The following is a 27,746-nucleotide window of genomic DNA, read 5'->3' as shown; positions in this document are numbered from 1 at the left end:
GTTTAAAGTCTTCCATGCCAAACTTTTTTAATATCTCCTTGATGTATTTATATTGAGTGATGTAGATGCCATTCTTACTCTAATGAATTTGAAGACCAACAAAGAATTTGATTTCTCCAAACATTGACATTTCAAATTCCTTGTTCATTTTTTCTAGAAAAGAATTTTTCTAAAAATTCTTTTCAATGATCATCATTTCCTTTGACCAAAGTATCATCTACAAATATCTCTACCAAAACAATCTTATTATCTGGTCCTTTCTTTATGTACAAGCTACTATTATCATTAGTTCTTTGAAAACCTGAATAAGATAGTTATGCAATCTTTCATACCATGCTCTAGGGGCTTGTAGACCATACAATACTTTATGAAATTTGTAGACCATGTCCTTCTTGTCTAGATCAACAAAATCTTTAGGTTGTTCAATGTAAACCTCTTCATCCAATATGCCATTGAGAAATGCTGACTTAACATCCATCTGATAAACTTTGAATCCTTTGTATGCAACATAGGCAAGTAAGGTTTTGATACCTTCCAATCTTGCAATAGAAGAAAAAGTCTCTCCATAGTCTACACCTTCTTCTTGAGAGTATCCTTTGCATACTAGTCTAGCTTTGTTCCTTGACACCTTACCATCTTCATCTAACTTTTTTCTAAATACCCACTTAGTTCGAATCATATTTTTGTCTTTAGGCCTAGGTACAAGAGTCTATATTTTTTTCTCTCTATCTATTCTATATCTTCATTCATAGCTTCAATCCAAATTTCATTTTCTAATCCATCCTTGAAATTTCTAGGTTCAAAATTAGCAAGTAAAAAAGTGTCTTTCAACTTACTTCTTGTCATTGTTCCTTCAGATTTATCTCCAATGATCTGATTTGGTGATTGATGTTTCCTGACTGTTGGTTTAAAGAATAATTTTGATAGCTGAGTTTGAATACACTTAACCATTTTTCACTATACATTCCAAGTAAAGAGTAAGTGCCAAGTGATATCAAGTGCCGAGTAACATAAGGTGCTGAGTGATACAATTTTGGTTAGGTGCTGAGCTATCTAGGAAATAGCATGTGCCGAGCATCAGTAATGTTTCATGAGTCGAGTAACTCAGAATATCAGCATAAGAGTTTATAAGTGCACAAACTATGATGTAAACCATATTTTTAGCTAACACAAGGTAAATCTTGAAAGATCTAGAGATAAGAACGAATCTTTTACACTTCCTATGCAATCTGCATGTAGCCAATTGGAAAATTGGAAAGGCATGCAACCAATCAGCAAAAAGGGAAGTATTGAGCAGGAAATTGAGATTCAATGTGGATCGTAGATCCATATCTAACCCTAAGTCTTCAAAGTCTTTTTAAGGAAGATGAAAGTTTCATTTTAATAGGGATGAGAGAAGGAGAATAGTGTTAAGGGAAAACATAATGGAATTTAGTGAAAGGAGACATAGAGAGTAAGAGCAGCAATTTAGTATTTAGTTGATCAAAACAAAGCAAAGGAGATGAATAGAAATTAGATCTCAGAGGATCAAAATTAGAGAGAGAGCCAAAACAAGTGTCTGCATTTAGCAATCAAGGATTGCAAACTATCAGGTTTATAATACCTAATACTCTTTTACCATTGTATTAGAAAGGAAATCCTATGTAGATAGGTTGGCTTAACAACTATTTGTAGATCCTTATCAAAAGGTGATTAAATCCTTTAATAGGGTGACACTTCATGTTAAGTGTTTGCAAATCCTTTAACCAAGTCACTATTGACATAGTGTAAAGCCTTTAACAGGGCAAGCCTTTAACAGGGCTGACCATCAGAAGTGGTTGAACAATATTACTGTAGTGATTATTGTGGGTATCATCCCCACCCCAGTTTTACCTTCTTATTTCTGGAGGGTTTTTGGTTTATCAAATTCTAGTATTATGTGTTGTTGATGTATGTATTAGCTTCATGTTTATTTGATGTGTTTATATGCATGCAATTTACTTTCATTTAAAAGTTTTATTGCTTAAAGTGTGATACTTCTAATTCACCCACCCCCCCTGCCCTCTCATAAGTATTCTTTCCATATTTGAATATTCCAACAATTGGTATCAGATCAGATTAGGTTCTCACAAGAAAAATCCTAACTTCTTGGAGGAAAAGATCTAAAGATGGATGTTTTCAAACTCGGAAAGATCATTGAAAACTAGGTGATAGATGTGCAACTTGCTCTGCACAACTTGGAGGAAGCTAGAGATAAGTTGAGAAATTTCTTGAAAAGAAGGATTTAGCCATAGCTGAAAATGAAATAAACTACAAGGAGATTGATACCACAAACATATTTTCCAATGGAGATACTAAAGATTTTGATGCAACAATTGCAGAACTAATGGAGAAAAATAAAGTTCAAGCAGATGAAATAAGATCTCTCAAGATGGAACATGAATCATAGGCCATAATGTTGTGTGAAATCACTGAACAAAAGAAAAGAGAAGTTGAAGATAAAGTCATGATGGAAAATGACAAAAGAAATCTTGCAAATAGACTTGAAGAAAAATGTACTGAATTGACAAGGATCTCAAACATGCAGATGGATACACTTGCCTAAATGATGAACCTTCATCATGAACTCAATGTGAAAGACATTTAGATCTCTACACTAAAGATGTAGAATGAACAATTACAGATTGACTTGAGAAGAGAAAAAGAAATTTCAGAAAGTGTCAACAAACCCAATGAAGTCATCAAGTATTTTGAGCAATTACTGAAATCCCCAAGATCAACCCATGATACATTAGGACTTGGATACAACAACACTGAAGTTGGAGAATCATCAAAGAGTGCTAAACAAAGAAGTGACAAAGGTAAAAATGTCAAACCTACATGTCATTTCTATGGAAAGAAAGGACATACATCTAATGTATGTAGAAGCAAGAATGCCCATCAGCATGATAAGCCTAAGAGTGTAAACTATTGTCATAAGTGCAAGAAGCAAGGTCATCAAGCACATGAATGTAGAACCAAGACTATTAAGACATCAAGATTGAGGGTCACGATCATAATTGCAAGAAATATGGGCATAGAGCTTTTGAATGTAGATCAAAGCCTATATGGGCATCAAATCAACCAGCAAAGACATCAAACCATGAAAATCACTACTATTGGGATTACAACACTAGGTACAGTTGTCACTATTGTCAAGAATATGGACATATACCCCAGAATTGCATAAGAACACATTTTAGGGGGAACTATAAAAGATGGTTGAGTCAAACCACATGTTTTAGCTACTTAAAATCTGGTCATGTCAGTAGGAATTTCCCAACAAGGTCAAAGGCACCAAGTTCTAAGTACAACAATGGAAAGGAAAATATAGATGTTGAACACATTAGAAGTGAGATGAATAAGACATGGAAGAAGAAATATGAGTGTAGCACATCAAATGTAGAGATTAGTTCACCTAATGGGTCAAGTGATCACACTTCATCTAATTAAGTAAGAATGGGTGTGTGTGGGATTGATAAATTAAGTTACATCATACATCAGTCCCAAGACATAGAAGAACTGCAAAGAAGAAATCAACATAAACAAAGATGCTAAGTCAAAATTAAGAATCTTGCAAAATTTTCTAAAGTTTTTTTCAAGTGCCGAGTTGCTAACAGCGATTGAGTTGATAGATGATGCCAAGCTGTGAAATATCAATGGGAGTCGAGAGAAGTGAAACACAATGGGTGCCGAGTCATGTTGAAATCCTCCAGGAGCCAAGTAGACAGTTGTTAGTACACTAAGCATTAATTGCTCTATTTTGAAGGGTACATAGTTCAATTTTTTATCACTTCTCACCATTCAAATGCGAAGCAAAGATGAGAAGAGCGTAGAAGATCAAGGTCACCTCAGAAGCCATTTGCAAAATATTTTCATAGAAATTTAGCACGAGTTTCATCGATTGAGGTATTTTACTTGTGTGCCAAGCTACGTAGTGATTATAACCTTGTTTAAACTATAAACCCTAGTTTGGAAAACAATGGCATCTGGATCTGGAACCACTAAGAGCAAGGAGAGTCATGAAATACAGTTGGTTAGTAATGAAGTTAAGCAACCAGAATTCAAGTCCATTCCAAAAGTTGCATACAAGAATGATCCTGCAGGTGCATTATCAGTTATTCCTGATAAAGTTGTTATGGTCCAAGATGTTCGTAGATGCTATAACTGCAAAATTGGAGCCATAGGAGATTTAGAAATTTACAATGCATATCACAAGCTATGTGATAAAAAAATACTAAAAGATGAGTTCTCAATAGTCGAGAGAAAAGGATTGACCAAAACCCTAGAATTTTTTATTATTTTCAAAGTTGAATGGGTATGCATAGTTTTGAGCAGAATACATGATGGATCCTTTTGGTTAGAAATAGGGCTAGTGAAATTTACCAAGAGAACTTTTCATAGGGTTACTAGTATTCCAACCCTAGATCGGCCAAAGACCCTGTGTAGTGACAAAAATGAGGTAATAGAGAAAAACACGGGTGCTAAATGGAACAATAGGGGAATGACTATTGATACAATCATAGAACCCCTACTAGATTTTGCTGTGAGAATCATTTTACACAAATTCTATCAGTCAAGTAGGTTAAACAGTATGCCTTGTATAGCAGTTGATGTTGCATACAAATTGATTAAAAAGGATCATACCTATGATCTAGCAGAGCTCATGTTTCAATAGATTAATGAGAATATGGGAGCCATAAAGAAGAGCAAGGGAGCTCAGTGCAAATTTGGATCAATTTTGGTGTGCATTTTTTTCTATCTGATGAAAGAATTTCCTTTTGTGGGTAAGGTGAAATGGAATCCAGAAAAAACAATTGTTGAACAAATCAATGGATATATTGAATAGATGGGTGATAATTTTGATGCCCAAATGACTAGCTACTTTGAGGACTTCAAACAGTCCATGAAATAAAGAATGAGGATTCAAGTCTCATTGACTGAGAAATATGAAAAAGACATTTGCTTTCTTGTAGATATTGATTATACCTATATACAAGTAGTCATAACTAGAGTGAGATGGCTTAGGCCACTAGGTTATGAACTTGATAGTGATCAAGCCTCTGTAGCAATAACATCGCTCCTTGCAAAAGAAGTTGATAAGAATGCAAAAGTATTTGGAACCTATGATGTTGTAAAATCAAGGGTGATAATAGATTTGAAGACTACCTCAGTAGTAAAGAAGAAAGAAAAATTGTTTAAGGCAAATCAAGAGAAAATTTGGTGTTGAAGGAGAAGGAATAGCAGAAGAGGAAGAAGAAGACATTGAAGATGAGAGAGATGAACCTCATGGTCTGACTCATGGGTTAGGAGAAGATAAAGAAGAAAGTGTTGAGGAAGAAGAAGCCAAGGAAGAACAAGTTAAAACCAAGGTCACAAAAAGAAAGGCCAGAACTTCTCCTACTTGTCAACCCAAGGCAAAGAAAGTAGCTGCTCCTGCACCAAAGAGACCTACTACAAGGGCTGCATCACAAAAATCCCAATAGGATGCAAAAGAGAAGAAGAAAACTTCAAAGAAGACTGCTACCGAGAAAAAGAAGAAAAGAAAATTTATTGCCCAGCCTCAAATAGATGAAGAGAAGACTGAGTCAAAGGACAACATCCAATTTCAAGTGGTAACGCACAAACCTCAGACTACTATTGATAAATTATGCAAAAAGATTAAGAATGATGATTTGAAAGGTTTAAAGAACCTAAATTTTTCGAAGCTCACCAAGGAAGAACAAAATATATTAGAGGAATTAGTGTATGCTACGATGGCTAAGTATAAGCACACACCTCTAGAGTTAGATGAATCAATACCTAAAGAATTGTACAAAATTGTAGAGGATAAATGGCATTTTTCTTTACAAATGGAGAGGGAGATAAGGGAATCAAAATTAGCAATATTGTTTCCTTATTTGACTAAGGATCAAGTAACAAATGAAATTAAGAGGCATAACAATAGATTCACTCCCAAACATAGAGCTTTCATCATTTTACAGAACAAAATTGAGGATGTACTTACAAAATCCACAAGATTATGGAAGATAGTTTACAAGAAAATAGAAGATGTATACAATGAAGAATATAAGGTAGAGGAAAGTGCCAAGAAAAAGGAGATGAAGGTATCAAGAAACAAGGAAAAGGAAAAGGAATAAGTGGAGAAGAAGGTTGAAGAAGAAAAGGAAGAAAAGGCACATATAGAGGAGAAAGAGGAAGAGAAAGATACAACTGTACCACAAGATCAAAGTGTGCAAGACACATAGGTATCCCCTCCTAGTCCTCCTCATGCCATCATCACACCTGCAGAGATTGTTAAAATCAAGGATATTACAGACACTTCTGATCCAAACATCAATCCATTAACTGGAGAGGATTTAGAAATCCTTGACCAATCAACACTAGTAGCAAAATTATGTTCAAATCCTGTATTGGTCAGTGTTGATGAATTATAGAATCCAGTAGTTAAGACAAAGGCAGTCAAGGTGAAAACATAAGAAACACCTTCGACCATACAACCTATTGGTATTCTATTCCTTCCTCTACCAGCTCCACCAAGTGTAGTCACTGATACACTTTAGATGTCGAGTACAGTAGCAGGGCAAGTTAAAGAAACATCTAAATAGCCAGCAAGTTCAACCCCACCTAGTGATCACCAAAAGGATAAAATAACTAAAGAAAAATATGAGAGAAGGAGGATTCTACAATACAAACATTGGTTGCATTACCCAAATCTTGTACTCCAACATAGACTCTTTAGTAGCCGAGCACTGATAGGTTACCATTACAAATCAGGACACCAAGCTCGAGCTCATCAAAGGCAGTCAGGAAACTTCACTATGGAGTTCCTGAGCTTGATGAAGAAATAAAGATTCCATATTATGAATATAGCACTCTCACTGAAGAGAAGATCAATGAAATTCAGAGTACATTGGATAGAAGAAGGAGACAAGAAGCACTAAGAAGAGAACACAAGCACAACCATACCTTAAATGAAATCAAAGACATATTCACAGAAGCTTTCTGCTTACAGTCTCTAGATGAGTCAAGGAAAATTATAGAGCAACTATTTGATATAGTTGACCAGGTGACTAGTGAAGACAAGAAAACAAATGCCAAATTATTAGAATGGTCAAGAAGAAAATTCCAAGGCAAGGTAAATAAGAAAATATCCAGTGATATAGCACTATCACAAATAGAGTTGGCTAAGAAAATTGAAACAGTCAAAACTGTACTTGGAAACATATTTTCCCTATACAACAAGTTGTGTGATTTTTCCACATTCACATAGGACACTAGCCAGAAAATACTGAGCTTGGAGAGAAATCTGAAGATTTCTAGCATGCAACTCTCTACAAATCTAGCTTAGAGTGAGAAGCATTTTGCCCAATCGCTTCACACACAAAGAGAGTTAGCTATCTTAGCAGCAGAGGAGGCAACCACCAAAGCCAAATTGATGCAAATTCAATCCTCTATCACTCTTCATTTGGAAATACTTCACAAGGAGCAGATGAATGTAGAGATAGTTCTCAAGAAAGACCCCAATCTTTCTACATCTAATAGACTTGTACACCTAGCAGCAGAGATTGCCATCCAACATAAGTCATTAGATGTTGCACTAGAAAATTGGGATGTAGCTCTAAAGGTAATCCTTGAAGTAAACAGTACATTTTTGGCCAAGTATGGCATTTCCCTATAGAAACCTTGACATAAGTGTCAAAAAGGGGGAGAATAAGTATTGGGGAGTTAAGTAGAGATTAAGTATGGGGGAGTTCAGTATAGAATGAAATGGTAAGTATGATGAAAGGGGGAGATAGAGAATTTTGGAAGAATTTTGACAAATTTTGATATAACATTTTTGTCAGAATATAGAAACAAGACACAAGTCACTTAGAGTACAAGGCATAATCATCTCATAGGGAGTCATAAGGTATATTGTTATTTGTTCCTAAATTTTTTGAAGCAAATAAGAAGATGCACGAAATAATGTCAAGATCATAGGATCTTAGTTAAGTTTTTTTGCCACTCATGTCAAAGGGGGAGATTTTTGGTTTAAAGAATAATTTTGATAGCTGAGTGTCAATACACTTAACCATTTTTCACTATACATGCCAAGCAAAGAGTAAGTGCCAAGTGATATCAAGTGTTGAGTGATATCAAGTGTCGAGTGATATCAAGTGCCGAGTAACATAAGGTGCCGAGTGATACAGTTTTGTTTAGGTGCCAAGCTATCCAAGAAACAACATGTGTCGAGCATCAGTAATGCTTCATGAGTCGAGTAACTCAGAATATCAGCATAAGAGTTTGTAATTGCACAAACTATGATGTAAACCATCTTTGTAGCTGACACAAGGTAAATCTTGAAAGATCTAGAGATAAGAACGAATCTTTTACACTTCCTATGCAATTTGCATGCAGCCAATTGGAAATTTGGAAAGGCATGCAACAAATTAGCAAAAAAGGAAGTATTGAGTGGGGAATTGAGATTCAATGTGGATCGTAGATCCATATCTAACCCTATATCTTTGAAGTCTTTTTAAGGAAGAAGAAAGTTTCATTTTAATAGGGATGAGAGAAGAAGAATAGTGTTAAGCGAAAACATAATGGAATTTAGTGAAAGGAGACATAGAGAGTAAGAGCAGCAATTCAGTATTTAGTTGATCAGAACAAAGCAAAGGAGATGAAAAAAAATCAGATCTCAGAGGATCAAAATCAGAGAGAGAGCTAGAACAAGTGCTTGCATTCAGCAATCAAGGATTGCAAACTATCAGATTTATAATACCTAATACTCTTTTACCATTGTATTAGAAAGGAAATTCTATGTAGATAGGTTGGCTTAATAGCTATTTGTAGATCCTTATCAAAAGGTGATTAAATCCTTTAACAGGGTGACACTTCATGTTAGGTGTTTGTAAATCCTTTAACCAAGTCACTATTGACACAATGTAAAGCCTTTAATAGGGCAGGCCTTTAATAGGGCAGGCCTTTAGAAGTGGTTGAACAATATTACTGCAATGATTTTTGTCGGTATCATCCCCACCCTAGTTTTACCTTCTTATTTTTGGAGGGTTTTTGGGTTATCAAATTCTAGTATTATGTGTTGTTGATGCATGTATTAGTTTCATGTTTATTTGATGTGTTTACATGCATGCAATTTACTTTCAATTAAAAGTTTTATTTCCATATTTGAATATTCCAACACTGACATACTTGGCTAGCACAAGCTCCTTGCCATTTGAATGACTTGTATTGTTATCATTTTTTACTTCAACTTTTCGTTCTGGTTCTAGTTCTAGTTTCTCGATCTTGGTCCCTATTGATTCGGTAGCTTCTATTTGTAACTCAAGTCCTTGCAACTCGGTAGGTATTAGCTCGATTTGAACTTCCTACAACTCAATTATAGAATATCCTAGAGTAGAAGATTTACAATTTATTGGTGTGCCTAGCACTATATCAGGTTCAATGATAACAAATCTCTTGTAGTCTTCAGGTTCCCTTTTTCTTTCTTCAATTTTTTCTACAATCTCATCAACTTTTACATGTGCACTTTCTATGACTTTGTGAGTAGAGTAATTCAAACATCTATATGCTTTACTTTTGCAAGAATATCCCAAAAATATTCCTTCATCACCCTTCACATCAAATTTACTTTTTCTAGATTCTTTCAAAATGTAACATTTGCTTCCAAATACTTTTAGGTAACTTACATTGGGTTTGTATCCATACCATAACTCACAAGGAGTTTTGAATGAGTTCTTTTTCAACTATACTTAGTTGAAGGTATGAACTATAGTGCTGATAGCTTCCTTCTAGTATTTGATAGCAATATTCTTTACAATCATTAAGGTTCTTGCACAATCTATGATAGATCTGTTCCTTCTTTCAGCTATCCCATTTTGTTTAGGAGTTCCAAGTGCTAAAACCTATCTTTTGATTCCCCTTTCAATGCAAAAGTTGTTGAACTCATGTGAAATGAATTCACCTCCTCTATTTGACCTTAAACATTTTAGTCTTTTTCTGATTCTTTTTCTACTCTAGCCAAATACCATTTGAACTTTTCAAATGCTTTTGATTTCTCTCTTAAGTACAAGATAGTCATCATTCTTGAGTAATCATCAACAAAAAGAATGAATAATTTTTCACCAGTATAACTTTCAATGCCAATAGGTCCACATAAATCAGTATGCACAATTTCTAAAATTTCTTCAGACTAATAGTTCTTGCTTTTAAAGCTAGTCTTTCCAATCTTGCAATTTGACAATTCTTGCATAGACCAACCTCAGGTTTCTTTATGTTAGGAATGCCTCTTACTTTCTTATATTTTCTTATTTTTACCAAGTTATCAAAGTTCACATGACATAACCTCCTATGTCATAACCAAATTTCTTCAACTTGATCAATAAATCATGAACATTCACCAAGTTCAAGATAAAACAACTTACCTTTTGTTTGAGTGCTTGATCCAATCAGCTTTCCTTTGCTATCTATCAGTCTTGTTTTTCCATGCATAAATTCTATTTTAAATCCATTATTGAGTAGTTATGCCAAACTCAATAGATTTTTCTTTAGTCCTTCTACCCAATATAAACTTTCACATACAAGTTCCTTGGTTAGTGAGACTCTTCCTTTTCCTTTTATACAACAAGGTTCATTATTACCAAATCTTACACTGCCACCATCATAATCTTCAAAATGTTTAAACTTAGTTTTATCACTAGTCATGTGATGAGAACAACCACTATCTATAATCCATCTATCATTTTCGCTCACATGAGAAATGAGTGCCATTTCTTCATCATTATTAGACTCATCTTTTACAGAAATGTAAACAATTTCATCTTCTTCTTCTTCATCAGAATCATTAGAATCGTTAACCATGAAACATGTTTTCTTACTTTTATCCTTGAATGATTTGAAGTCTTTCTTGCTATTGCACTTGTGACCTTTCTTCTTATCATTTTCTACTTATTTGGGCACCTAGGAGCAATATGTCCAATTTCTTCACAAGAAAAATAGATTAGAGGAACCTTACCTTTGTATTTCCCTTTACCTCTTGAATATTTCCTTGCTAGCAAAGCTTCAACTACCTCAAGATCACTGTCTGAACTCTGTCTTGATTCTTCATTACTATTTGATTGAAGATCCTTTATCTTGTTGCCTTTTTCTTTGAGTGAAAGCTTAGTTTCAAATGCTGATTCAATGTTCTTGGTAGATGGAACATAATTATCATATTTTTCTAGCTCAAATGTAGTCAACCTTCCAACTATGGCCTCTAGATTTATCTTATGATTTGCTTCACATCTTCTTTCTTGAATTTTAGAGACTCTAATTGCATAAATAGGAAGTAGAGTTCTAAGAACTTTGCTTATAACTATCTCTTCCTTGATATCTCTTGCAAATGCTTTTATTGCACTAATGCTTTCTTTAACTCTTTCAACATATTTTTCTATGTTTTCATCCTCTTTCATCCTCATTTGATCAAATTGTCCTCTCAAACTTTCTGCCTTGGCTCTTGTTACATTATCATCACCTCCATAGATTTCTTTCAATTTGTTCCACATTTCAAAAGCAGTTTTGCAATCTTTGATGTCATCAAATTCTTCATAACTTAAAGTAGATGCAATATCTATCATCATGTTGTTGTGAGTCTTCTTTTCAGCAATATCATTGATAGATAATGTACCAGTAGGTTTTGCTTATTTTTCATCAAGGTACTTCAACCCTCAATCACCAATAGAAGCTAGATGAAGTCTCATCAATCCTTGCCATGCCGAGAAGTTGTCCCTATTAAGTCTTGGAATTTTCCATTTGTAAGACGTCCTGATCTTTATCTTAGATCCTTGAAATCTTTTCTTGCAAGCACCAAAACCTCTGATACCAATTGTTGGAATTATGAGTGAAGTAACTGAGAGGAGGGGTGAATTAGTTACCACAAAAATAATTCTTGATCCCTTAGATGTCTTAAATAACTAGTTACTACTATCACTCGGTAAACACATCACAAAAAATGTTGTAACTCAGTTGACTAACTTGTTACTAAACTTTAGCATTCATAATTATTAGCATGCATGAAAAAGTAAATAACATGAGTACAAAAGACACCAGATTTAATGTGGAAACCCATCATGGGAAAAACCACCAAGTAACTAGCTACCAATTTTCACTGTTCTAAAGTGAGCCTTATTAGGAGCCAACCCTATTAAAGGTTACAATACACACTGTTAGGTGTGACCCTATTAAAGGATTTAATCACCCTGTTAGGAGTGGCCTTACTAGAGGTCTTTAGAACAATTCAATTCAACTATCACTTTGTTAGAGGATTTACAAAATGGTTATTAAACCAACTTTATTAAGAGATTTGAAATCACTCCCACAATGATTAGAAAGTAACAATGAATTGACCTAAATAAGATGCAACTAAATTTGCTAAACATAGATCTCTATTCTACAACATTAGATACTCCTTGATCTCCTCAATGATCTTTGATCATTCTTCAAAATCGACCTCCACAATAACCAATCCTCCTCCACATTCATATCACATAAAATTCATTTCTACACTTGGAATTTGCAACTTGACCTCTTATCTATATATATATATATATATATATATATATATATATATATATATATATATATATATATATATATATATATATATATATATATATATATATATATATATATATATATATATATATATATATCATTCAGATTATCAAGTCAGCTCATTCACATCTTAGATACACCAATAAACCACACATTAGTCAGCTACAAATATTACTTTAAACAAATAAACTTTATTTTATAAAACAATGAAATCCATCACTAGCCGACCCTGCTTGGTAAATACTACTTCCAGAAATAATTTCTTTAGTTAACCACCTTAACTTGGTTAACACTGCAAAATCTAAAAAATCCTTTGGCTACCAAGTTAAATTGGTAAGAACTAAATTTCCTTCATTGTCCATGAAAGCTTTGTTAGAACTATTTCCTACACTATTTTCTCTTGATGACTGAGTGAGCTCGGTAACAACTAAAATTTCTTTACTAACTTTAAAAGCTCGATAACAACTATTGCAAAAAGTAAAGCCTAAGAATGCTCAATAGAGATTGTAAACCCTCTTTGCTTAGTCTTTTGTCTTGCTAACCGACTGAGCTCGGTAGACTCTCTCTAATGACTGATATGACATTTGTGTAACATCAAAGACAACACTCAATTCAACAATTGTATCCAAAAATATACACCTCTCATATTTGTGGTACTTTTGAAAACTACCAAATATTTTCTAAGTGCAAAGTTGCACAAAACTTATCAATGTTGTCTTGAGGAATTTTTTTCCTTTTTCTTCTCAATTCTTCTTAGGACCCCAAATGTGTCCTGTTTGATCCCTTAGGACTAAACTTGTATGTTTTACTTGATTTCACCTATTTTAGGTCATGGTCAACCCCTTTGACCATGTTTTCACTCGTAAGAAACTTTTCCTTAGGTATGTCCTATTTAAGTCTAAATGTTAAAGATAACTTAGCAATTCTTGCCAGCCCCTCCTAACCTACTTAGACTCATCTTATGGACTTTCCTATATTCTTTAATGGTTTTACTAAGACTATTTACAAGGAAATCTTTTAACAGAGAGAATCCACATTCCTAGGTGCTCTTGCACTATTCTCCCATTGTCACAAAAAAGTCAACTAACCTCTATTGGAAATGAGATCTAGTAATTCAATGCCCAACTTTTTAAAATGACCCTTATCCACACAAGTGGCCTCTAGGTTAGGTTTTTTCCTCCATTTTACCAGGTGTTCCATGTATACTTGGTGTCGTATCTTCTTTTTTAGCCTTGAATCTAATACTGCTATAGCTTGGGCTTCTTAGTTACACTAAGCTCCTTATCATCCATCTCCACTTCTAAGATTTTGTCATGTTATTTTAAATCATCACCTTTTTATTTGACTAAGTCCTAAATATTGGAAATAGGTGAAATAGAAAACTTCTTAGGAAAGCCTAATTTGTATGCATTATATCCATACTTCTCTAAAACTCTACACAGTCCTATCCATCTCATTTGTAACTTTTTTGGAACATTCTTCTTCATCCTTTCTTTGTTTCTAGATGATCCATCACCAAATCATTAACTTCAAAATTAAGATCCCTCCTCTTTGTATCCACAATAGCCTTTAATTTCATATTAGCTTCTTGGAGTGTTTCCTTGACTTGTTCATGTATCTCCTTCAAGAACTAGGAAGAATCATTAACGTGGTCACTTATTCCTTTATGATCTTTCAATTTTCTAAGTTCACATACACCTCTAGGATGTAGGTCATTTACTACCTCAAATGGAAAACTCTTCTTGAGGTATCATTTTGCCTCATAACTGACCATACTCCTTAGTTAAGCATCTAACAAATTCTCAAGAACATTTTTTATCTCCTCAATTTGACCATTAGTTTGAGGGTGATAAGCTTACCCAAAATCCAAATTTATTCCCAATATTTTCCATAAGTTCTTCAAAAAATGTCCTATAAATTTTACATCCATTTCTAACACTTTGCTTCTAGGTAATCCATGGATTCCTTAAAGAAAAGATGTGCAATATGACTAGCATCACTGATGTTTTTTAGGGTATGAAGTGACTCATTTTATTTAATCTATCTACCACTAAAAAATTTCTACTCAATCTTGTATTAGTCCTAGGTAGACACACTACAAGATCCATACTTAGATATTCCCATGGTCTATTAGAAGTAGGTAAAGGTCAACACAAACTAGTATTAGCAGTAGTTCCTTTAACTTTATAACATACTCCACATTGCTCCACATAATTTCTAACATCCTTTTGCATCATAGGAAAATAGTAGAACCTTTGCACCAATTCCAATGTCTTGTTAAAAACAAAGTGTCCACCTCAAAATGCCATTGTGCTTCTTTTGGATCAAGTTCTCCCTCATTAAACCCCTAGGAACACATAGTTGGTTCTCCTTTAACAATATTCCATTTTTTAAAGTATAGTTAACATGTTCACCATGAAAATGATTCCTAAATTCCATAGATACCTTATAGACTTCTACAAAATCTTCATCTCCCTCATAGAGAGTCTTGAATTCCTCTATGTTAATGCTTTAGACTGTGAGTAGCCTTCTACACAATGCATCTACCACCATGTTACACTTCCCCTTCTCATTCTTGATTGTGAAATTATATTCCTATAAGGACTACATCCACTTGATATATCTTAAAATAAGCTTATCTTGAGTGTTAATGAAACTAAGGGCTGGGTTGCTAGTAAATACCACAAACTCCCTAGACAACAAGTAGTGTCTCCACTTTCTAAAGGCTTGTATTAATGCATATATTTCTAGGTCCTAATATAAATATCTAGATTTAGCTTCATTTAAACTTTCACTAAAGAATCCCACTAATCTTCATTCTTGGATCAAGACTACCCCCACTACTATATTGCTTGCATCACACTCCACTATAAAAGGCTTTTCAAACTAGGTAGTTTTAAGATAATGTGTGTGGCCACTTCTTGTTTTATATTCTCAAAAGCTTCAAAGGCTTTCTTGGTCCACTTTAATGGAGTCTTGTGTCCACCTTTAATGGGATCTTGGATAGGTGAACATATTTCACTTAACTCCCTCATAAACTTCCTATAGAACTAAGCCAAACCATGGAAGCACCACACTATAGTCCATGTTCTAAATGTTGGCTAGTTTAGTATAGCTTCCACCTTTCTCAAATCCATTTTAAGATTTCCTTGTGACAGTACAAATGCTAGGTATACTAGTTCTTATTTCAAGAACTCACTCTTGTCCAAATTGATGACTAACTTCTCCTCTCGTAACCTTCTTAATACCATCTCAAGATATTTCATATGTTCTTCCTTTGTCCTACTAAAAATGAGGATATCATCTAGGTCGACCACTACAAACCTACCTATGTAGTCTTTCATCACTTCATTCATTAACCTAATGCATTTCCTAGGTACATTTACCAAGCCAATTTCATTACTAACAACTCATTTAAAGCCTATGTGGTTTTAAAGGCTGACTTCCACTCACCCCATTCTTTCATCCTAATCTATTGGTAACAACTCTTACGATATATTTTGGAAAAATATCTAACACCATATAAATAATTCATTAAATATTCTATTCTAGGTATACAAGATCTATATCTAATAGTAATCCTATGTATGGCCCTAGAACTACTGCACATTCTCGACTTACCTCCCTTTTTATGGGGAGTATTATCTTTCAAAAGAAATCTAGCTATTCCTAAGACCTATTATATATTCTTACAAGCATATTCCACTCTACCATACTCAAAGATCACTCCTAGGATCCCCTTTCTCCTCATATATCTAACCACCAGCTTGAAACACTTAACTATGTTCCCTAATCAAACTATGCACTCATGGGCTCAACTTAGCCACTATGCTTCCAAAATAATCTTAGGAATAAGAATAGATGTCCTTGATATTCCTTTTTTAGCTTCAATCCATTTTGATCTACTTGGATGGATTCCTCTTTCTATTTTCCATCAAGCTCTTACTTTTCAATTTTTAGGCATTGTAGCCCTGTTAGCCCAATTAGGCCTCCTAAAATTAGTGTTCTTGGAATAAATCTCAACTTCTCCAAATAAACCCCCAACATATTTAAGGATTATTTCTAAGGACTTCTCAAGCCTCAATATTTCCTAGGTTTTAGATCTCCAAGGTGTCTCTACATAGGAATTTCACTAAACCCCTATCTACTTGGGTTTTTGGGGCATGTGAACCTATGTGGGTTATTGGCTTCCATTAAGTGATCTATTAAACTTCACTACTCCTCTCCTTGTAGTCAATTATCAATGATACATGTGTTTACTTACTCTAACCATTGAAAAGCACAAACTAATTAATCTTGAAATCTTTCTTGCTATCATTCTATGCAAATGCCTAGCAAGAATACCTCTATACCTCTGTACTCACTTTAGGCTTGATGGAGAAAATAGATCCCCTACAAAAAAGAACCTCACTTTTATAATGTCACTTACTTGATTTCAAGTGGCCATTGAATTTCAACCATGAGAATTCAAGTAGGACTCATATTTACATAATTGGCACTCTTTAGGACAATGAATGAGAGGAAATTAAAGATTTTGTAAAATGAACAAGAAAAAGTCAAACTTTTCAAATTAACTCTACAAAGATTAACTACATAATGACAATCAGCACCTCAATGCCTCACATTAGTCCATTCGATCCATTTAGAGTCTTGATGAAGGTAAAAGTCTCTCTATCATGCAAAACTCGTTGTTTTTTAAAATTCAAACCATACAATCTGATAGCTAGCTCCTAGATTAGGTTTTTTCTAACCTTAAATATGTCAACCCCTCATGTTCACACCCTAAGGTCATGGTTAGGGATCCTTCAGAGACATTTTCTAGATTTTAGGAAATGTTGTCATGAACAACTTTGCAAAGTTGCAAAGTTGTCATGAGTAACTTTATATCTTTTTGCAATTTTACATTTCTACTATCCTCCCATGCACAATTCAGCCCAAATCACCTCATATGGTTATAGAAGTAATTGAAAACATTAAATGTATAATTGTCACTCTAGTTTGGAGAATTGCTCAACCTTTGGCCCATGTTGACTTTCCTAGGTCTTATCATTAGACTTACTAAAAATAGACCAAAAGCATGACTCTAAGAACACTTATCTCCAAACACACATCATACTTCACTTGGGACTTTATCAGTAGTCCTTATTACCTTAGTCATTGGCTAGAAACACCTATAAGCCAAAATGAACTAGAATCTAAACAAGACTATAGGGTGCTCTTGCAATACCTTTTTAGGAGCCAATATAATTGGTACTACACATGGGTTGATTCTCTTTCTCATCAAGCCTTGATCCAATAGCTCCTGCACTTGTCTAGCAATCTTCCTATGTTGATCAGGTGTAATTTTGTAGGAAATTTTTTTGTGTCAATATAGCCCTAGTATGATTTTTATTTTTTATGGCTTACTACTCTTTGTGATTGTAGAGTGGTAGGTATTCCATCACATAAGATATTCTTTTAGTGATCCAGCAATTGTTTGAGCTCCTTTGGCATAGTAACTTGTTGAGAGACTAGTTACTCCTTAGGTTTCACAATAATAGAAATCCCTCTTTCCTTGTCTTGTTTGAATGAATTTAAGAACTCCTTACCACTCATTAGAAAAATATTGTCCACTCTATTGCCTTATCAAATTATTCTTCCACCATTGACTGCAACTTATAATTAACCCCATCCTTCTTAAAAGAATACATGTTTTTCTTGCCATGATGCATTGCATCCCTACCATACTACCATGGTCTTCCTAGTAGAAAATGGCATGCATCCATTGGTACCACATCATACAAGACTTTGTCTTGGTACTTCCATATGATAAATTCTACCCATCCTTTTTCATTAACCAATACATTATGTCCCTTATTCAACCAAGTAACCCTATATGCATTAGTGTCTAGCAATTTGTTTAGTTTGAGCTTCATCACCAGCTCTTCTGAGATGACATTACCAATAGACACTAAGTCTATGATAAACTTGCACACCTTTCCCAGTATCTTACACTTTACCCTAAAGAGATCCCTTCTCTATTTTGGTTCCCCTTTACTAGTTTCCATAATTACACCCTTTTGAACATTAGGTTCTCTCCAATCTTAGATTAAAGATTAACCTCTTCTTTCTTAACATTGTCAAATTCCTCTTGGGTATGTAGGTTGTTTTATTCTCACCTTGTGATGATGAATAATCTTTATATGGACATTTATAGGAAAGGTTACCTAATAGTCCATAATTATAGGACTTAATATTCCTCTTCCAAAGCTACTAAACCTACCTCTTCAATTGGTACTAGAAGCTCTATCTCTGTTGTGGTTGCCTCTTCTACCTAATTTAGTACTTTGGTCAACCAGATTAGAATCCCATAAACTTTTGTTCTCATTATTTATCCCTCCATAGCCACCTCTATTTTTTCTAGAGTCTCTTCCTCTACCTCTCAATTTCGTCATTGAATCTTTCTTTTTCCTATTCTCTTCCTCTATTAGTGTAATAAGATAATGCTTTATTAATTAGATATTTTGATTTAATTATTAAGTCACTTATTATATCTAGTTCCCATAAGCTAAACTTCAGGCATACAATAATCAATTAGTTTACCTGTTAGGTTTTTTATCTCCTTTTATAATTATTGATCTCTTTGTAAATTCATTGATTCAATTTTGATGATAGAAATCTCTTTTTTTCTCATCAAGAATGTCTCATCTATGGATCTGAGAATACTAGCCTCTGTAATATTTTGTTCTCTCTTTTTGTGCTAGGTGTTTGCATGTAGATGATTCTTGGGAGCTATGAGGTTGACCTTTCATCAACTCTAACATAGTAGCAAAGCGATGGGGTTGAGATTTCAACAACTTCAACATGGGATTAGAGCTCCAAATCATCATGCCCCTATTCTATTTATGAGAAGTTTTGCTTGGTTTTTAGATCAAGATGCTTTTTCTTTCAAAGGGTTTCATTTTTTGGAATTATATTTTATTGAATCTAGGGGGTCACTAATTTTTGGTGCACTTTGATCCCAAACAAACATCATCATTGAGCTCAAAGCACCCCAAAACCCCCATTTTCAAAAAAATTATCAAAATTGGACACACTTGCAATCTAAGGAAAAATTATTTCCTTCTAGATAGGACACTTTTTCTAGGGCGACTTTTTTTTAATTTTTGGCATTTTTCTTGAGGCAATGATTTTCATATTTTTGTACACAAATCAAGATTTTGGGTATTCTTCCCAAGGTAGCAATTTTCTAAATTTTGGTACAGAAATCAAGATTTTTCAAAAATTAGAATTTTGCCATGTTTTCCAAGGTGGTGATTTTTAAATTTTTGGCATGAAAATTTATTTATTTTTGCATGCAAATTGAGATTTTTGGTCACGCAAATCAACATTTTTGTTCATATAGATCAAGATTTTTGGCGCTGCAAATCATGATTTTTGGGCTCGCAAAGCAAGATCTTTTGGGGACACAAATTGAGAGAATTATCGTACATTACTAACATAGTTTCCAATTTAGTTTATAGTACTAGTTGGCATTCTTTTTGAGGCATTCGAGCATGGATCTCAAGGCATTGATTTGTTTCCAGTGCTTTATTTGGACCTACATGTGGTTTTTTGGCCATAACTTGCTCATTCAGACTTCATTTTTTGTGAATGAGATATCACCATTTTTTGCAAATGAGATATCACTAGAAAGATGATTCTAAGCCCATTGTGATGGTGTAGTTTATTTGGATTTTTTATTGTTTTTGGTGCCCTTTTTTGGCTGTAAAATTTAGAAGTTCTATTTTGCACTCCGAGAGACATATTTTGGGACATTCTATTTTCTAGATTTTGCTCCAGGCACATCCCAATCAATTTTATTTTTTTCTACATTGTAATGGATATCTTGGTTGTTTCAAGTCTGGGTATCAATTATGTTTCTTCAAATATTTTTTCATGGGTTTTGCTATTTCTTGTATCAACCTTATGTCTCTTTTGATCCTGGAGGACATCCTTTTGTTGTATGTTTGTAAATGCACTGAGATAAAGTGTCACTATATTCCATTTTGTGATCTTGCACATCTTTGTGTTTTGGAGTACTCACTACATTACAATTTTCCTTGGGGGGTTTTATGTTGGCCATATTCACCATCTTCCTTTGTCAAGTGAGTGTTCCATCCATGACATTAGCCTCATGATGTGTTGATGACATGTGCAAATATAGGTTTTTGTACTTCTTTTGCACTCTTGATGTTCCTAGTTCTTCTTTCTGCATGAGATATTGCATTTGTTTCGGTGTTCATTTCTTACATCTTAGCATTATAATGGGGTTATGTTGGTTCTATTAATTTCTTGGTTTGATGGAGTGAACTATGTATTTAGTATTTGACCTTATGTACTAGAAGATTGTAGTGGTTGGATACCTATATATTTCAGTGAGATGAATCATTTATCATACAGACATTCTTTCATTTCTATTTTTGGAGGCCATGACGATACATTTCATCTTAATTTTATCAGCTCTTCAAACTTAGTCTTCTCTACCTAGTCATATTTTATACAATGGAGGTTCTGCAAATCAACGGTTTGGTAGTGTTTGTAGCTTCATGCTTCAATGGTGTTCTTCATGATCATCTTTTTGTTTCTATCATCTAAAACATTTTACTTCCATCTTTTTTTGGTGTAGGGCTTTTCCCATGCAATTTTATTTATTTCTCCTTGTTATAGAGATTTGATTGTGCTTGGGTACCTCAGCAGGCCTTGTTGTCAAGACCCAAATTTTCTTTCAGCAGTAGTTTCTAGATTGCTACTCCCTAAATTTATCTTAAGGGAGGTATTAGAGGAATAAGATATTTCCTTATTAATTAAATTATTTTGATTAAATTATTAAGTCACTTATTATCTCTAGTTTATTTAAGCTACACTTTAGGCATATAATAATTAATTACTTTATTAATTATTATCATGCAACCTAGGTTTTACCTATTAGGGTTTTGATCTCCTTTTATAGGGTTTGATCTCTTTGTAATTTCATTCATTCAAATTTGATAACAAAAACCTCTTTTTTTCTCATCAAGAACATCTCATCTGTGGATCTAGGAATTCCAACTTGCATAGTTTTTTCTTCTCTCTTTCTGTGATAGGTGTTTGCATACAAATGATTCTTGGGAGTTGAAGGGTTGACCTTTCATCAACTCCAACATCAGCTACTTTGAGTGCCAACATATAGCCCTAATGAACTATGGTGGGTGTCAACAAACTGATTTCTTTCTAGGTACTCCACCTTAGTTCTCTCAAATATCTAGTCACTTTCATCCTCTCCTCATCTTGCACCTTAGACTTCACACACAACTTTTGGAACTCCCCTATATTATTCTACATCCATATCCCTTTTCTTTAGGCTATACCTCTTCTTGTGTAACTAAATCTCATTGTCCTCTGGTAGGAAATGTTCTTTGATCTTTATTACCATAGTCTTCTAGTTCACTATTGGCTTCTTGTTTACTCTCTCACTTTCCTATTGAAGGAACTTCCACCATATCATGCTTGGTCCTCTCAGCCTATCTTTTTCCACTTTTACCTTTTGTGCCTATGTGATCCCCTTACATTTAAAATGATTTTACATACCTTCTATCTATTACATGACCAATTCTATATCCATTTTACCACTAAATAGGGGTACTTTATCCTAAGCTTTTCCATTTAAGGATTTGATGGCTTTCAAAAATTGTTCTTCTATTACTAGAGGGTCTGGTTCCGGTATTACATCATCTTCATCTACTACCTTTCCTTTACCCTTCGCTTTATCCTCATCCATATCCAACTTTTCTTTCACCTTATTATTTGTCTCTACAACTTTATCCAATTTGTTCTTCATGTCTTCTAAGGCTTCCTCAAGAGGTTTATTTCTTTCCTTCTACTCTATGACCTCTTTATCAAACTCAACATTAGTTATCAAGGTGATCTCACCCATTGACTCAAACATATACAATACCTATCTCAAATATTTTCTACTATGAAACCGCTTTGATGGGGAGGATCCAACCACCAAGACCTAAACACACCTTATCTTTAGGTCCACACTACTCTCTCTCTCTCTCTCTCTCTCTCTCTCTCTCTCTCTCTCTCTCTCTCTCTCTCTCTCTCACACACACACACACACACACACACACACACACAGCTTCTTAGGGTATCTATCTTCACCTTAACCCAAGGAATAATCACTCTCATATTCCTCTTACTCTATGAATCCTCACTAATCAACTTAACTCACTCTCCTATCGTTTCAAACACACCAATGCATTATAGGTGTCCAAATTTCTATTCCAAGAAATAAAGACCATCTCTATCCAAGTGAGCATTCTAGGCTTCAACTCTTACCCTTTGTAAGGTTGTTGAAGGTTTCTTGGTGGCCGGATGTTGCTACTCACTAATGATATCTCCAAATCCACTATTCATCCTTTAAGCCTTTTTTCCCCCAATTAGGCCTCCTCATAAGGAAATTGAGTCTTGTCTTCACAAACTCCTTCACAAGCCCAAAAAATAACTTAGAATCCTGATATCCATTTAGGAAACAATAAAGATTCAACTAGTTTAGGACCCTTAGCTCATCTGTACAACACCATACAAAAATAACAATATGTTTAAGTGTTTTAGTTATTTTTTGTAGTCTTTTTTTATTTCTAGAGGTTTCAACTAATGAAATGGATTCAACCCCTACCCACATCATGTCCTAGTTTCCTTCATCCTATGGGATACATAAATCCAAAACTAATGTCATAAACCATCCACCTTCTCTATTTGTTTTCTCTAACAAACACCTAGTCATGTTGCCTAACACACCAGAGCTTGCCTAAGGATTGGTGGAAAAAATAGTTACCCAAGTCCACAAAGAACAAAATTACATATTTAAAATCTATGTATAGAGATCTACCTGATTCCAAGTGGCCATGAGGATTCAACCATTGGAAGTCATGTTATAGCCATATTTCGATAATTAGCTCTGTACAAACTAGCACACTAGCCAAAACAAAAATCTATTTCTAATGCCTATCAACACCAACTAAATTGCAAAAAAAATAATGGATTCAATGTTAGTCTAAAAATGGTTTTGACACTTGAGTTCCAACACACTTAACCACTTTGCACATTGAAGCCGAGTACACTATATATGCTGAGCCACAATGTGTGTTGAGTCAGGAAATTCATTAGGTGCCGAGTGATTATAGGTGTCGAGCATGGTCTAAGTACCGAGCATTATTTAGGTGCCGAGTCTTAAATGATGCCGAGCAAGATAGGAGCATATATGGAAGCTGAGTTACAGAAGGTGCCGAGCATCAAGAAGCAGTAAGTGTTGAGTAACTCAAAATCAGCATATGAGTTTGAAACATCACAAACTGAAATGCAAACTATTTTCATAGCCGACATAAGACAAATCTTGGAAGATTTAAGTGATACAATCAAATCATTTATATTTCCTATGCAGTCTACATGCAGCCAGTAAGAAAAATGGAGAAGGCATGCAACCAATAAGAGATGTGCAAGGAATAAGAAAAAATTAGAGATTAAATATGGATCTAGATCCATACCTAACCCTAAGTCTTTGAGTGTCTTTATAAGGAAGACAAAATCACATTGAATAAGTAGAGAAAAAAGGAGCAAAAAAAGAGGACAAAGAGCAAAAAAAAAGGGTGTATAAGGAAGACTAATATCAGAGAAAAGAGAACCAGATCACAGAGGATCAAGATCAGAAAGAGTAGATCAAGTGCCTATATTCAGCAATTGAAGGATTGTGAGTCATTAGGTTTATTATACCTAATACTCTTTAGTCATTATATTAGAAAGGAAATCTTATGATGATAGGTTAGCTTAGCAGCTATTTTATAGATCCTTTAACTAGGTGACTAAATGCTTTGACAGGGTGACACATCATGTAAAGTATTTGTAAATCCTTTAATCAGTTCACTATTGATATAGTGTAAAGCCTTTTAAAGGGCAGGCCTTTAACAGGGCAAACCATCAGAAGTGGTCAAACATTATTACTATAGTGATTTGATGGTATCATCCCCACCCCAGTTTTACCTTCTTATTTCTGGAGGGTTTCTGGGTTACCAAATCTAAAGTGTTATGTGGTGATACATATTGGTTTCTTATGATTTCTTAATATTTATATGCATGCATGTTCATTTCAAAAATATGTTATTAAGGATTTGAAACAATTAAAAGGCTAGTACTTCTGATTCACCCCCCCCCCCCCCCCCCACCCCCAAAAGCATTCTTTCCAATAATTTATTCCAACATTCAAAAGGAAAACAACAATAACTAATTATTAATAATGCAAAAACCACTAGTTCAATCCATAGGAATATGGAGGAGTATTTTTCAACCATATTGTGGTAAAATTGCCTTAAAATTTTCTTGCAACACACTATGCTTCCATACAATCTCAATGCCAACCTTTTCCTTGGGTGTGGTATGGCCTTATGTAAGCCTCCTTCAAATGTGGTGGCTATAGACAATACTAAATAACTTCTAACTGAAAATTTGCACAAAATTTGTTAGTGTTGACATGACAACTTTGCAAAATTACAAAGTTTTCATGAGAAACATTTTTCTTTTTTCTTTTGAATTCTTTTGATGATCATAAATGTGTCCAATTTGATCCCTTGGGACTAAATTAGTAATTTTTACTCTAGTTCATCTATTTTAGTTCATGGTCAACCACTTTGACTAGGTTTTTACCCCTAAGAAACATTTACTCAACAATGTCCTTTTTAAGTCCAAATGTTAAAGACAACTCAAAACTCTTGTCAACCCCTCCTAACCTACTTAGACTTACCTTATGGAATTTTCTATGTCTTGATTATTTAATGGTTTGGATAAGAAAATTTACAAACCAAAATTTGAATAGGGAGAAGCCAATTTCTTAGGTGCTCCTACGACAAATAGCCCATCCAGTCAATAATTTTTTAGTTATGGTCTCTAGAAGTGGACCCATCTGAAAATATAATTTGTAAATTGTCTTGAGTTGATCATATATAATACAGTGTAATAAAGTATTATAATATGAGGTTGGTTGGCCTCAAGATTTTGGGCTTAGTGTCTAGAACCTTCCCCATTGGTAAAAAGTGCCTATATAAGGAAGGCCCATAGGTTATCTAAGGATGTTCTTGCTAATAGTCACAACTCTATCTTCTAGATTCTTGTAAGGAAGGAACCCATGTGCCTTTTCATATTTTAATTCTATAATTTTGCATTTGTGATGATCATAAGAAGTCCACAATTTTTTCTCCCAATTTGTAGTGCTTCTCCATTTTTGTGGTGTGTTCTGGTACTAAGGGGAGTACCCTTCGTCAAGTGGTATCTGAGAAGGAGTTCATCAATGTATAAATAGAACATCGATTGGCAGGTAGTTTGCACAAAGATCATGGTTTTGAATAAGCATGTGGACAAATTATTGATTATGAGGTATTTTGCACTAAGATTTCAGTGAAAGTGCAAAAATTCCTCCACAAAGAGAGTGTGGTTGAAGAGACATAGGTGTTATGCTAGAGGGTTTTAGAGCCTAGTAGAGACATTTGGAAGTATTGATAGAACAAATGCATAGAGGACTATATCTTTCTCTAAGAGATAAAAGTGAGGATGTAGAAGAAGAAGAAAAGAAATTTTAAAGAAGAGGAAGTTATAAACCCAGAAGAAGAGAGACTTTTCAAGGCCATCTCAAAGATTGGAAAAAGACCTATGTTAGAGCTTTTTCCAGTTTCAGGAAATCTTAACCTAGAGGAATTAAGAAATTAAATTAAGGAATTGGAGGAATACTTTGAGTATGAAGATATTAAAGATCAAGATGAGAACAAATTTGGAAAGGACAAACTGAAGGGTTATTCAAAGATTTTGTGACAGGAGATTTAGTTGGAGCAAAATAGAAGAGGGAAGGGAAAAGTCAATAGATAGGACTAGAGGATAGCTTATTTGAAGAAATAATTCATTCTCATAGATTATGAGCTTGATCTACTAAGTAAAATGCAAAGGTAGAAGCTAGTGAGAATATTTGTTTAGGAGTATATTGAAGAGTTCTACAAAGTTCTCCTTAGAACCAACCATGCAGAAGATCATAAATTGAAAGTTGCATGTTATCTTAATGGCTTGAGGCAAAGAGTTTAGGAAGAGTTGAGTCTAGTTTGAATGAATATTATCAAAGAGGAATACCAATTCTCTCTAAGATTTTATGGAAATCTGAACAAGAAGTTTGATAACAAAAATAGTGAAGGAGGTCAAGGCAAAAGATATGATGGATAATCTCATGGAGGAAAAAATGATGATCAAAAGAATAAGGATGAGAGAAATAGTAGAAGCCAAAGGGGACATAATTACAATCATTTCCATGACCAAAAAAATAGAGATTAGAGAATAAGTTGAAGAGGGAAAGGATATGGAAGAGGAGCTTTATGTAGAAAATGTTTTAATGGTGGAGAAGAAGGGCATATAGAATTTGAGTTTTTCCAATACCAAGGAAAAACTAATAGGAGAATAAAAGGCCAAGCCAGAGTAACTTATTTGATGAAGATGCCAAATCATCACATCATGAAGATGTTAAAAGAGGAAGTCCTAATCAACAGAAGAGTCTTGTTGAGTGGCAAGAATGGGCCTAATCAAAGGAGGAGCTTATTTCATACTAGTTTCAAATGTGAAGATAAGTATTTTGATGTGATCATTGATGGTGGAAGTATTGACAATCTGGTGTCATAAAAGATGGTTACAAAGTTAAATATGAAGAGGGAAAAATACCAGCAAGCATATGATATTCTCTGGAGGCAGGATGAGCACATGGCCATCGTAAATGAGAAATGCTTAGTAAAGTTCAAGATTAGAAGCTACTAGGATGAGGTACTATGTAATATCATATCTATTGACACATGTCATATATTGTTGGGTAGGTCATGGTAGTTTGGCAGGCATGTTGTACATAATGGGCATGTAAAGACCTATAATATGACGAAGGATAGAGTATAACATAAGTTGAATCTATTGAAGGAGAAAGAAGAGAAGGTATTCAATGATGCTAGAATATGTTCTGTTTATAGAAAGTAGTTTCTCAAGGATATGAGGTGTAAGCATATGTGTTTTCCTATAATCTCAAAGGATGGTAAGAAGAAGTAGAGGTGGTGCTTGTAGAT

Source organism: Cupressus sempervirens, chromosome 4, assembly GCF_028749045.1.
Source record: "Cupressus sempervirens isolate cs-2001-9-10 chromosome 4, ASM2874904v1, whole genome shotgun sequence".
NCBI lineage: Eukaryota > Viridiplantae > Streptophyta > Pinopsida > Cupressales > Cupressaceae > Cupressus > Cupressus sempervirens.
Note: the sequence above shows the minus strand (reverse complement) of the source record.